This window comes from Balaenoptera physalus, assembly GCF_965194825.1.
Source record: "Balaenoptera physalus genome assembly, chromosome: 1".
NCBI classification, from domain to species: Eukaryota; Metazoa; Chordata; class Mammalia; order Artiodactyla; family Balaenopteridae; genus Balaenoptera; species Balaenoptera physalus.
Window position 1 is genome coordinate 190,351,329 of NC_138882.1, and position 13,928 is coordinate 190,365,256.

Consider the following 13,928-nt stretch of genomic DNA (forward strand, 5'->3'; position numbering starts at 1 on the left):
TAGAGCAAACCACCTCGTGGATTCAGGAGAAAGAAGATTGCTTAATAGAGCTCAATATACCAACTTGACATTTGGACTGTTAAAACTCCCTGACTCTGTTTCCAATTGTAAAACTTAAGCGTGGACTTTGCGGGGACTTCCCAGGTGGTCCAGTGGCTAAGACTCCACGCTCCCAATGCCGGGGACCCGGGTTCGATCCCTGGTCAGACCCCGCATGCCGCAACTAAAAAGATCTCGCATGCCGCAACTAAAAAGATCCCGCATGCCGCAACTAAAAAGATCCCTCAAGCAGCTAAGAACCCGCGCAGCCAAATCAATCAATAAATACAATTAAAACAAACAAATAACAATCATGGACTTTCATGCGAGGGACAAGGAGGCAATGTTCGTACACGTGCACGGATGGCAACCATGTTCCTTCCAGGAGCCATCTCGGAGCCTACACCGCTCCTCCTCCAGAGCTGACGCTGCCCTACAGTTTCCATGGCTACAGCCTCACCCCTAACACATCAGAACCCCTCTTTGTGGATCAAGCCTTCAAGCCTCAACTTGGCTCCTTTCTAACTATAAACGTACCTATACATTATCCTCGTCTTACAGGGCTCTGTGTTTCTGATTCTAGTTGCCATATATCCCCTGCTGGTTTTGATTTCTTCAAGTTCTCCCTCCTCTGGTCTTTCCCTCGCCTACAATTAAGCTCCAGCACTCAGCCCCTGAAGAAAAAAAAACTTTACTTTGTGCAGGACGTCCCTAAATCACTGTGTTCTCCCTCCTACCTTCCGGCACTAATTTCAGCTCCAACCTAGTTCTTGAATCCATCTGCTTCTCTTTGCCTTCATTGCCAGGATGCTGGTCCAAGCTATCATTAGTTCTCACCTGGACTCTTGATTGCAAAACGGAAAACTGATTGCGTTCCACCCTCCACACATCAGCAATCTCCAGATTGTTCTCAGACTCAGAGCCTCCCTATCATTTAAAAGACCCAGCAGGACTCCCGTCACACCCCTTGGCTCTTTCCACCCTCTTTCCACGTTGCCCGGAATATTCCTCTCCCTGCCCCTACCCCCAACTATTTTACTCCTGTTCGTCCTTCAGGTCTCAGCTCAGACCTCCTCAGGACCCTTCTTTGACCCCAGATGAGGTCATGTTCCGTGCGGGGCACCGTGTTTCCTCCCGCGGAAGCCTGACTCAGTTTGTGACGATTCACTTACTTTGGGTCACTATTTGATCAGCGTCTCTCTCCCACGAGACCCTAAGATCCACAAGCACAAAGTTTAGGTTACCTTGCTCACATTCGTGTCTACACTGAATGATACAGGTTCCGGCCCTTCTCAGGAACTCAGTAAATATTCACTTTTGTCAAATGTCAACCCTCCAGAAAGAGAAGTCTGGACTTACAGTCCCTGCTCCTGACTCCCGTTCTCTACTCATCACAACACCCCTTCCAGTCACACCGATGACTTCCTAATGGTCCCTCCTCCCTGTCCTCAAGACACCAGGCTCTCCACATCCTCCTGACTTCCGAGATAGATTTCTGCCCTCCTTATCTCTTTGGCCTCTTTCCCTGTCTCCTCTCTGCTTCCTCCTTAAATGCCGATTTCCCCGCAGAGTCTGACCTTTTCGCTCTTATCTATTCCCATTCTACACCAATGATTCGTTAACCTTTGGATACCTCCCAGAGTCTGATCAAAGTTACTGACACAGTCTCCCCCAGCACGCCAAGTGGAAACTCATAGAAACCATTGCTTATAATTTCTGCTGGTTATAGAGCCTTGAATCCTAATCACCAAATCACCGTGGATTCCAGTTAAGGACCCCATTCCACATGCTCTCCTGACACCATCTCCAACTTCTAACCACTACCATTGTCTGCTGAATCTCTTTCCAGCTCCGAATTCTCTTGAAATCAAGCCCTGACTTCAGATGGCTCTTTCTATCGCTTCCTAAGTGTCCTAAAAGCACCGTCAACAAGGAAACTCATTTCCTCAAACCTGCTACTTTTTCCTGCTTTTCCCATCTCAAGCAGTTGCCAAGCTAGATATCTTTCTGATTTTAAAGAATATCTTTTTTTCATCCATGGTGTTTCTACAAAACCAGCCAGGATTCTTCCCAGAAAAAAAAAAAAAAAGAAAAGAAGGAAAAAAAAAAAGAAACATTAATGTTCTCAATCCAATTTTCTTGTGGTTGTTGTTTGTTTGTTTGTTTTTAATTGAAGTATAGTTGACTTACCATGTTGTGTTAGTTTCAGGTGTCAATCCAATTTTCAAATAGTTTTTCAAAATGCATTCAACCTCTTTCCTGAAAACAAACCAATTCCAAAACAGACTGATGAATAAATTAAACATACACATGCAAAGAAAGGAATGATGAAATCATATTAACAGACCTCACCCACCCCTCGACACCGCCAAGAATATAATAAATGTGTTAAGGAACAATTGAAGAAGAAGACAGTGTCCTGGGTGTGAAATAGGGAAAAAAAGAAATACCATGAATGTGGCCCGCATCCCGACCGCAGCACCTCTGGAAGCTCCCTTATTTTATGAGCTGCCCTAATACCACAATTATGCTCCAAAACATCTTGGCCGGCCTCCTCCCTGACCCCTTATTTTTTCAAATTAACCCTCAGTTCTGCTGTGCTCATTCCACCAAGCATGCGTCTCCACTCTGTTCTGACTTTCCAAATTCTTCTCAAGGCCCAGGACAAATGATTCATGTTTGGGTAGCCCATCACCATCCAATGACCCCTCTCTGTCCAAAGCAGAACCTAAGCTCCACCTTCTCAAAAAAGCCTTCCCTGATTCAATTACGTCAGTAAATGCTTACCAAGCCCTGTTATGTGTACAGAGCTGTGTCCCGTGGAAGGATTGGTGAGGAGGTGAGGGGGGAGGGGGAGCTGCTGAAGGTACTAGAATAGAGAGGAGATAGAAAGAGGAACATAAGATAGCCTCCAACTCAAGGTGTCTATCATCCAGTAGAACAATTTTTCGGAAACAATACTAAAGCCAAGTGAAATGCTAGGCCGAAAGGCACAGGCATTAGGGTCCAAGTGGAGGCAAAAATAATTTCTCCTTTCTCTGAAATTGCGTCTTATTTGTACTCCTTTGTGGTTCTATGACTCTTATGTGTTAAGTATCCACAACTGGTTCAGAAAGCTTTCTGAGGGTAGGAACTACATTTTTCCTGTCTCTAAAGAAATCTCAAGAACTGGCCTTTGATCGGAGGAGAGGTGAGGGGGAGACAGAAGAGATAAGAGATCACCCCATTCAAAGGACAAGTGCTAATAAAGGGAGCTCATCTCATACTTATCATGAAGCAGTAGCAAATAATAACCAAGCCTGAAATGAACCACAACCTTTATTTTTCAAGGAATGCATCATTTACACACCAAAGGACATGCATCAGAATTTTCAACAATGTCATTGTCAATTAAGTTGGCCTCAAAGCATCCTCAGTTGAAAGTCAAGATAAAATATGTCTTCCAAGATCTCTTAGTAGTGACTGAGAGCTACATTTGAGGAAAAATGAATCAAAGTATCCGTGTTTAAACCCCACCGTTATTATCCCGTGAAGGTGATAGCAACGGTCCAAAGCAAAGCAAGCCAGGTCAAGTTGAAGCAGAAGCTGCTCTGGGCAGCCGACGTGGTACATGTCCAGCTGGTACAGTAGGTGGTTTGCTCTGGCCTATGAGTCACTCGGAAAGTGCAGTTCTCCACCAGGACTGTAGGCGCTAAGATCCGGTATTTGCTTTTAGACCGTGGGAGCAAAGACTAATAAGGAAAATACAGCAGAACAGCTGGGAAACAAGTTCCCTTCTGACTGCACAGAAAGCGCTACTGCAAAGTCATTTTCCATCCTAGAGACAGGGGTCCAAGAGGATGTGTGCTTTCCTGTCCTTCAAATTCATTTCTTTTGCCTCACTTATAGCTTTACACTCCCCCCTGCCCCTTAAAATGATACCAAGCTTCGACTCTGCTTTGTAACACGAAGCATGGCAAAAATATGTCATTGGACAAGCAGCTAAAAATTTTTTCATTTTAATGTTTTTCTTTTCTCCTTTCAAACACTGCCTATTCAGCAATTTTGAGATCCCAGATGTATGTCAGTGTTAGCTTGTAGGGTGGCATGATTTTACCTCTTCCGACCAAGACAATTTTCTAATTTCATATGATCCTTGTGATCTGTGTGACCGAAATGAATATTTGGACCTCATCAAACACTACTGGACAGAGAGAGAATTCTAGGAGCCTAAGAGAATGCAAATTAACACTCATCCTTCTCTTGATTTCAAGAGAGGGTGAACAGCCTTGTGAGGGTGATTGATGGTCAGGAAACCATCAATTCTCTTGGAAAACCACTTGGATTCCAGCAAAATCCCTGAACAATTGGAGTAAAACAGCTGTCGGAAGAACTCACATGTTTTAGGCACTATGGTTTATTGTTCAGTGCTTAGAATTAAAACTATTTTTTTGACCAGGCAATTTAAAAAAAAATTTAGCCCAGTGATAAATCCATTTTTCTGGATACAATGGTCTAGCAACACATTTCCCTTTATTAACATTCATTTTTGTGCCATGCTCAGTCCTGCAGTTTCAGTAACACTTTTCCTGACCTGGTTCTTCCTGTGAGATGTTAGTTATGAACAATATGTATTGGGGTGTTCCTATGGAAAGGATGCTATCTTTTTTAAAATTAATTTATTTTATTTATTCTTTTTTTTTTTTGGCTGCGTTGGGTCTTCGCTGCTGTGCGCGGGCTTTCTCTAGTTGATGCAAGTGGTGTCTACTCTTCGTTGTGGTGCGCGGGCTTCTCACTGTGGTGGCTTCTCTTGTTGTGGAGCATGGGCTCTAGGTGCACGGGCTTCAGTAGTTGCGGCACACCGGCTTAGTTGCTCCGCGGCACGTGGGATCTTCCCGGACCAGGGCTCGAACCCGTGTCCCCTGCATTGGCAGGCGGATTCTTAACCACTGTGCCACCACCAGGGAAGCCCAAGGATGCTATTCTTGTAGAGAATCTGCAAAATGTATAATCTCATTGAGGAAAAGTATACAAACTAATTATGCCTAGACATAAGTTATTTTTTTACCCAGACAGATCTGATCGACTTATAGCCTTTCAGCATCATCCTAGCCCTGTAGCTTTCCTGGCCCACAGCTCTGCTAAAATGAAGGAATAAAGCTGCCGAAGAGAAAATGCAAAATTAGTAATATCTCACTTATTTTCATGGCAGCTTCAGTTGATTGGAACTCTGCTGAGAAGAAGAGAAAGGAAAAGAAGTGGTGATTCCCTGGGGAAGGAAAGAAAACTACTGTAGAACAAGCCAGTTTGGAGGCAAAAAAGCTCTAACTCTCTCCAGAGACCTCACACGCCTATGCCTGTAACAGGATAGAAAAGCCACCAGCACATAGTAGGCCCTCAGAATGCTGAATGATGGAAAACGACTGCTCTAAATGATGACCCAAGACCTCAGTTATGAGATCATTCTATTTAATCGTACTTAGGTATGGCCAGAAGCAGAGAACACTTTACAATTTTTCTTCAAAAAGCTTTTTATATAATAAAGCAAATATCAGGCATGGACAATGGTTCTGTTGGTTCTAAAACAGAAACCGGGTTGTTGTCTAAAAGAAATGGAATTGTGTCATGCTCCAGCAGGAAATGGCCAAGTGTAGAAGTCTATACAAAAGGGCAATTTTAATTTCCGTTCCTTTGGGGCAATGTATGGTGTTTCTTTTTTTTTTTTTAATTTATTTATTTGATTTATTTATTTTTGGTTGCATTGGGTCTTCTTTGCTACACGTGGGCTTTCTCTAATTGCTGCAAGCAGGGCCTACTCTTTGTTGCGGTGTGTGGGCTTCTCATTGCAGTGGCTTCTCTTGTTGTGGAGCACAAGCTCTAGGTGCGCGGCTTTAGTAGTTGTGGCTCGTGGGCTCGGTAGCTGTGGCTCTCGGGCTCTAGACCGCAGGCTCAGTAGCTGCCGCACGTGGGCCCTAGAGCGCACGGCTTTCAGTAGTTGTGGCGCACGGACTTAGTTGCTCAGCGGTATGTGGGATCTTTGCGGGCCAGGGCTTGAACCCGTGTCCCCTGCATTGGCAGGCGGATTCTTAACTACTGTGCCACCAGGGAAGCCCCTGTATGGTGTTTCTTTACTGCACATACAGATGAAAGAAAATTGTCCTCTTCGACGTATTACTTTAGAATTCAAAAACATGCTGGATAACCAATAGGCATCTCACGTTTGTGGAAGCTGAGGTCCTCGCCTGTCTCCCCAAAATTGCTCTCCCACAGTCTCCCCATTTCCTTATTGGCAACTCCATCCTCTGGCCACCCAGGCCAAACCCCTGGGAATCATCGCTTTCCCTGACATCTCACAACTGATCCATCAGCAAATCCTCTTGGCCCTTCCTTCAAAATAGATCTAGAATCTAAATCCTTCTCAGCATGCCCACCACTAACACTCTGGGTCAAATCACCTCCATCTTCTGCCTGGATTATCGCAAAACCTCTCAACGAGCCTTCCTGCTCTCTGTCTTGCTCCCTTGAGTCAATTCTCCAGATATAATTCAGAGGGATCCTTTTAACATGTAAGCTGGACTTACACCCCTCCCCTGCTCAGACCCTCCAATGGCCCCCTTCTCATGCAGAATAAAATTAAAGCCCTCAATTCTTCCTGCTCTCTCCCCAGCTCACTCTGCTCCAGCCCACCAGCTTTCTTGCTGGTCCTTGAAAACGCCAACGCCAGCTCTGCACTCTGTCTGGAATGTTCTTCCCCAAACATCCTTCTAGCTCACTCCCTCACCTCCTGCAGGCTCAAATGCCACCTCCATGAAGCCCTCCCTACTAACCTATTAAAAATGGAAACATACCTCCTACCACCTCACCTGGCGTTCCCCATCCTCCTCTCTTGCTTTCTTTTTTTAATTTTTAAAAAAATTTTATTGAGGGACTTCCCTGGTGGTCCAATGGTTAAGACTCCGTGCTCCCAATGCAGGGGGACCGGGTTAGATCCCCGGTCAGGGAACTAGATCTCACATGCCGCAATAAAGATCCCGCGTGCTGCAACTAAGACCAGGTGCAGCCAAATAAATAAATATTTTTTTAAAAATTTTTATTGAAATATAGTTGATTTACAGTATTGTGTTAGTTTCAGGTGTCCAGAAAAGTGATATATATAGATAGATAGATAGATAGATAGATAGATATTCTTTTTTAGATTCTTTTCCATTATAGGTTATTACAAGAGAGATATTGAGGATAGTTCCCTGTGCTATACAGCAGGTCCTTGTTGTTTATCTATTTTATATATAATAGTGTGTATCTGTTAATCCCAAACTCCTAATTTATCCCTCTCCCCACCTTCCCCTTTGGTCACCATAAGTTTGTTTTCTATGTCTGTGAGTTTGTTTCTGTTTTGTAAATAAGTCATTTGCATCATTGTTTTAGATTCTGCATTTACGTGATATTATATGATATTTGTCATTCTCTGTCTAACATACTTCATTTAGTATGACAATCTTTAGGTCCATCCATGTTGCTGCAAATGGCATTATTTCATTCTTTTTTGTGGCTGAGTAATATTCCTTTGTGTGTGTGTGTGTGTGTGTGTGTGTGTGTGTGTGTGTATATATATATATATATATATATATATATATATATATATATATATATATATTAATACCACATCTTCTTTATCCATTCTTCTGTTGATGGACACTTAGGTTGCTTCCATACCTTGGCTATTGTTAATAGTGCTGCTATGAACTTTGGGGTGCACTTATCTTTTCAAATTAGAGTTTTCTCCAGATATATGCCCAGGAGTGGGACTGCTGGATCATATGGCAACTATAGTTTTAGATTTTTACAGAACCTCCATACTGTTCTCCATAGTAGCTGCACCAAATTACATTCCCACCAGCAGTTTAGGGGTGTTCCTTTTCTCTCCTGCCTTCTTATTCTCCAACACTTGCCATCAGCTAACATGCTCCATACCTGGCTTCATTTATTATCAGGCCCTCCCTACTAGGATATAAACCCCACGAAAGCAAGAACGTGTGGCTGTGTGTTCATTGCTGTGTCCGCAGCCCCCAGAATGGTGCCTGACACAGAGTAAGGGGATTAGTAACTGAATGAATGACTGCCGTGATAGACTCAATGTTCTGTCTTGGGCTAGGTGGCTGTATCACTTCTAGTTCAGGGAACACACACCTGGAACCTCTTGCATGAGGCACACCCCGTGCTCTGCAGGATCTAGGGGTGTAGAGGTGAACTGGAGAGGCCACCCTTGCCTTTGTGGAGCTGACAGTCTGGTCTAGCGAAGGAGACATTAGAACATGGCAAGCATCAGGAACAGAGATGCTCAGGAAACAGGTCACAAGGACCCTCATTCTAGTCTAGGGGCTCAGGAAAGGCCTACCATGAAGAAGTGACATTAACACTGGGACCTGGTTGACAGTACAGTTGGCCAGATGCAAAGAGAGAAGAGAATATTCCAGGCAGAGGAAAGAGCAGGACAAAGTCTGAGGCTGAGAAAATTAGATCCAGCTCATTGGAGGATAATGAGAGAGGACAATGGCAGAGACAGAGACAGAGGGACATAGTATGGAGAACCAGCTCCAGGAGGATCCTGGGCTTTATTCCCAGGCAGTGAGAAGTCAGGCTTTAAGTGATATGATCAGATTTGCAAGTTTTTAACATTTGCTCTCTATTAGGAGAAATGACTTGAAGACAGGCACGAATGGATGCAGCGAGATAATTTAGGTGGCCAGAGCTGATAGGGGTTTGCCCTAGGCTAGTGGTCATAGGAAGGACGTACCAGGAACGTAGTATGAGTTTATATAAAACTATCATCTTTACTCAGGTACTCCATCTCCCTCAAACCCTCATGATTCAAATCACCCAACAACCTGAACAATGAGAGAGGATAGAGTTGTAGATGAACTAAGATAAAAATGATTCTATTATTACAATTTTATGTTTATTTTAGAAACATATTGCAAAGTATGTTAATATTGTCTTGTTATTTATATTGCAGGAATAATCAAAACAAAATATTTTAGAGCATTTGCCAAATTAAATGTGCCATTAACAAAGAACAAAAATGGTGTTCTTAATGGTGTTAAAGAAGATAAAGCCCAGAAAAGTATTTTACTCCATTTTACAATTGAGGAAATTGAAGCTCAGAAAGGTTAAGTCACTTCCCCAAGGTAATACAGCAAAAAAGTGATAGAGCTAGGACTTAAACCTAGTCTTTTGGACACCAAGTCTGGTTTCAATCCACTGACTTTTCTCTACAGTGCTAAGTGTGTATCAGAGTCCTTTGATGTATGACCCTGTCTGATTTAATCCCTCCTTCAGGATTTTACTTATGAGAAATAGTTTCACTTGTTTATTAAGTGTCCCCTATGTGTACAATGCCAGGCTCTGTGGACACATGATGGGTAAGACCAGGTCCTGACCTCAAGGGACTTACAGCCTTGTAAACAGTGATAACACTGTCTGCAAAATGCTAAGAGTACAGGATGGTAGGGGCATGTCTGGGGAGCACAGACCTGGGTGCGGGAAGGGGTAGGGTCAGGGGAAACTTTCTTGAGGAATTTCATCTAAGTTACCCAAGTGGAGCCCTTCCCAATGCCCCTAAAACCTCGCTCCAGAATGAATTCCCAAAGAGGATGCACTTTCCTGCCTGTCTCATATTTTCTTTCCAAAATAACAATTACATGTTACTTCTAGAAAGAGCTTTATTTCTTCAAATTATTTTTTATGTTTTTTTTTTTTTAATTTTTGGCTGTGTTGGGTCTTCGTTGATGTGCACGGGCTTTCTCTAGTTGCGGCGAGCACTGGCTTCTCTTGTTGAGGAGCACAGGCTCTAGGCGTGTGGGCTTCACTGGTTGTGTGCACAGGCTTAGTTGCTTCGAAGCATGTGGGATCTTCCCAGACCAGGACTTGAACCTATGTCCCCTGCATTGGCAGGTGGATTCTTAACCACTGCGCCACCAGGGAAGTCCCTAGAAAGTGATTTTTACAAAGTGATTTTTGCATACAGTATCTCATTGCATTCCCACTACCATCCTAGGGAAACAGGCCACACGGGTGTTACAATTTCTATTTTATAAGTGAGGAAAATGGGGACTCGAGAGGCTGGGTGACATTGTGCAATTTCGCACATCCGAGCAGGGAGCGCAGCCTAGAACCCGGGTTTCTAGACTTCTGGTCTACAGCTGTTTCCATTCAATCCCAAATGTCTCAGGGAGTTTACATTCTCTCCTTCCTGACAGTTTCTTCCCGCCTATTTTCTTCCCTTCAGGCACTGTGTACCTCCTGGGGCCCTTAAGCCTGTGAGCTGGCCGGAGAGAACATTTACAGAATAATTCACATATGACCGGAAGATAAGTTAGTGCTTGGTAGGTAAATTCCTAAAGGAACCAATCAATTTAATTCAAAATAAACATACCCTGGGCTCACTACCATTAATTAAAAACTTTCCAACATGACTTGATAATAATTTTGAAGGGAAGGGAGGGAGAAAGAATGGCAGGAATGAACAGTGCAGTTTCCTCCTCTTTATCAGGCCTGGAACGAGCTGTACTCCTCAATTCTGGGAGTACATGTTGCTTTTATTTAACTCATTAGTCACAGGTTAAATGAAGCAACTGAAAAACAAAAAATGTGGCAAGAAGGAATCCACACACAGATGCTGGTCATCAGAGAAATAGAAATACACGAATCGCAAACTATGAAAAGTAGGAAAACAAATTCATCTGAAATAAAAATGGCAATTTCAAGGTCACTTTTACTTAAGGGGTAATCTCACGATAAATGTGAAAGGAATCCACCACCCTTAGAAAGACTAAGGTTTGTGAACTAGATCACTGATGTTTCCAAATTTACTCCCGGTATACATGGGTATGCTGTGGGGCGAGGCCTTGCGGGGTCAGTTATTATGCACAGTCCTAGGAAATCGGGGAATATGGGCTTGGATTTACGGGGTAAAATCTGTTCAAGGGACTTCGGGGCCCCCGGCCTCACTTTCTAATTCTAGAAAGCACGAGAATTCATTTTCTACAGGTCCGGTCTGACAATGCAGGCAGATCCAAGCACTTTTTCTCTTGAACAAAGGAGTAACCATGCCCAAAGCCCAGTCCAACCTGAAATACCAGATTTCCTACTGAGAAGTCAGCCCAGAGGCCTGTCCCAGCAACTTCCTACCCTGTTTAACCCCTTCCTTTCCTCCTGCGGGGCCCCGGAATTCTACCTTCAAATACCATGAAGATTATTTGAATTTAAAATACATGTATATCTCTGAACATCCTCACATCTAACTACTTTTTAGAGATAAGTATGCATAACATTCTTCATACACACATCATTATTCTAAACAGTACTGAATGAGAACACTGCAGGAGATAGTAAATAGTACCACCAATCACTACAAAGTTATATATTCATCTTTCTAATTCATATACCTTTTTGGATAAAAAAATTAATTAATAGCTCTGATCATTTTTCAAACTATATCACCAAGAAATTTTGAGCTGGTCCACAAATAATATAGATCAGATGTCTCTTAAATCACCAAAATCTCTCTATTACTAAACTTTACACATTCCCATCCAGTAACTGAAAATACAAAGTTCCAAACTGAGTTTCTTTGATTCCAGTTGTTGAGATTCCTGTTGTCTTTTTTTTTTTTTTGGTTGCGCTGGGTCTTAGGTGCGGGGGAGGCGGGCGCCTTAGTTGCAGCTCGTCAGCTCATTGGTTGTGGTATGTGAACTTCTAGTTGCGGCATGCAGGATATAGTTCTCTGAGCAAGGATCAAACCCTGGACCCTGCATTGGGAGCACAGAGTCTTAACCACTGGACCACCAGGGAAGTACCCCTGTTCTCCTTTTTGTTTGTTTGTTTATAATTTATTTTTGGCTGCATTGGGTCTTCGTTACTGTGCGCGGGCTTTCTCTAGTTGCAGAGCATGGGCTTCTCATTGCGGTGGCTTCTCTTGTTGCAGAGCACAGGCTCTAGGCATGTGGGCTTCAGTAATTGTGGCACGTGGGCTCAATAGCTGTGGCTCGCGGACTCTAGAGTGCAGGCTCAGTAGTTGTGAAGCACGGGCTTAGTTGCTCCGCGGCATGTGGGATCTTCCCAGACCAGGGCTCGAACCCGTGTCCCCTGCATTGGCGGGCGGATTCTTAACCACTGCACCACCAGGGAAGTCCACCCCTGTTGTCCTTTTTGAAAGTCAGTCTTTAGGCTCTGGAGTTTAGTCTTGTGATCTTTCTTAATCTCAATGCATGTAATAGCAGTATCTCTTTCTCCTCTTCTGTTTAATTTATGTAGGGTTTTTTTTAAGTATTAGATATGAAGAGTTTTGGTAGTTAAAAATCCTGTGAACAGAAAAATAGTAGACTCTGAAGCATCCTTTTTTTTTTTTTAAGTAATTCTTTATTTTATTTATTTATTTTTGGCTGTGTTGGGTCTTCGTTTCTGTGTGAGGGCTTTCTCCAGTTGTGGCGAGCGGGGGCCACTCTTCATCGCAGTGCGCGGGCCTCTCACTATCGCGGCCTCTCTTGTTGCGGAGCACAGGTTCCAGACACGCAGGCTCAGTAGTTGTGGCTCACGGGCCTAGTTGCTCCGCGGCATGTGGGATCTTCCCAGACCAGGGCTCGAACCCGTGTCCCCTGCATTGGCAGGCAGATTCTCAACCACTGCGCCACAAGGGAAGTCCCAGAAGCATGCATTTTTTATCAAAAACTAGTAAAGAAATGTAAATGAGAGTGCAATTTTTTTCTCCCGTGCAAGAGCGAGCTATACCGTTTCTGTTTTTCCTTTTCTTCTTCCTTTTTTTTTTTTTTTTGCCTATGAAGTTAGGCAAGATAAAAAAACAAATACTCTTTGATAGCAGAAATGTAGAGGAAATGAACACTTTCAAACACTGTTGGTAAGAGTATAAATGAGTAAAAACCTATTTGGAACGTAAGCTAGCAATTAGTATACAAAGACTCAATCATTTCCTTTGATCTGATCATTCTGCTTTGATCCATTTATTCTAAGGAAATAATTAAAGATGCACAAAACTTTTGGGTAAAAGATGTTCATTTCAACACAATTTTTAATGGTGAAAATTGGAATCATCCAAGGGAGAACTGAAGAACTAAACGCAATTCCCTGATTACTAGTGGCCAAGGAACCAGCCAGACATCTTTACTTCTTACTTCTGGATCTACTCTGCACATTAATGTAACTTAATCTGTGCACTGGATTCTTCCGAAACCGAGTCAATGAGTTTAATAAATTGTAGATAATCTGCCAATCAGTCAAGGTTCTGACTTAAATTACTAAAATTCAAGAACTGTATTAAACTTTTCTGCCCATGAGTAAACAATTTCTTTATTTTAAAAGTTTTTCATTTTCCTGGGTAAGAACCCTACCAACAAACAGCAATTTGTTGCGATTGATATTAACATGATCCAATTTGTTCTCTTACAGCTGAATACAGCCCTATTTATTTATTAACATTTAACTAACATAACTAAATGAGTAATTTTAAAATAAAATATTTTTAAAGTACTTTCTCTAATGAGATCTATGCAATTCACATGACAACTTCCTCGCGGAATGAGCAATGTGACAATTAGCTTGTCACAGGCAGTGAGTGGTGCAAGAATTTTACGTGCATTGATTCACTGAATCTTCAGTCCAGCCCTAGGAAGTGGGTGCTGTTATTGTCCCCCTTTTACACATGAGTAAGCTGAAGTATGAGAGCTTCAGTAATTTGTCCAGTAACCCAGCTAGGAAATAGCAAAGCTAGAATCGGAATCCAGGCAGTCAGCATGGAGGTCTCAACCACCTGCCACATCGCTATTAAAATACAATAATTAGATACAAATGAAATAATTAAAATTTACATAACCTAGATTAATATTGAAAACACATTG

At 42.8% G+C, this 13,928-nt stretch overlaps 1 long non-coding RNA gene across 2 annotated transcripts in view; it reads right to left on the bottom strand.

Moving 5' to 3' along the window:
- Positions 1-2,480, bottom strand: part of LOC309660742 — a 40,630-nt gene extending 38,150 nt beyond the window's left edge. For both annotated transcript variants that reach the window (XR_014263582.1, XR_014263583.1), the window contains exon 1: positions 2,230-2,480. This is a non-coding gene — a long non-coding RNA (uncharacterized lncRNA). The remainder of the gene's footprint in view (positions 1-2,229) is intronic.
- Between the last annotated feature and the right edge of the window lie 11,448 nt (positions 2,481-13,928).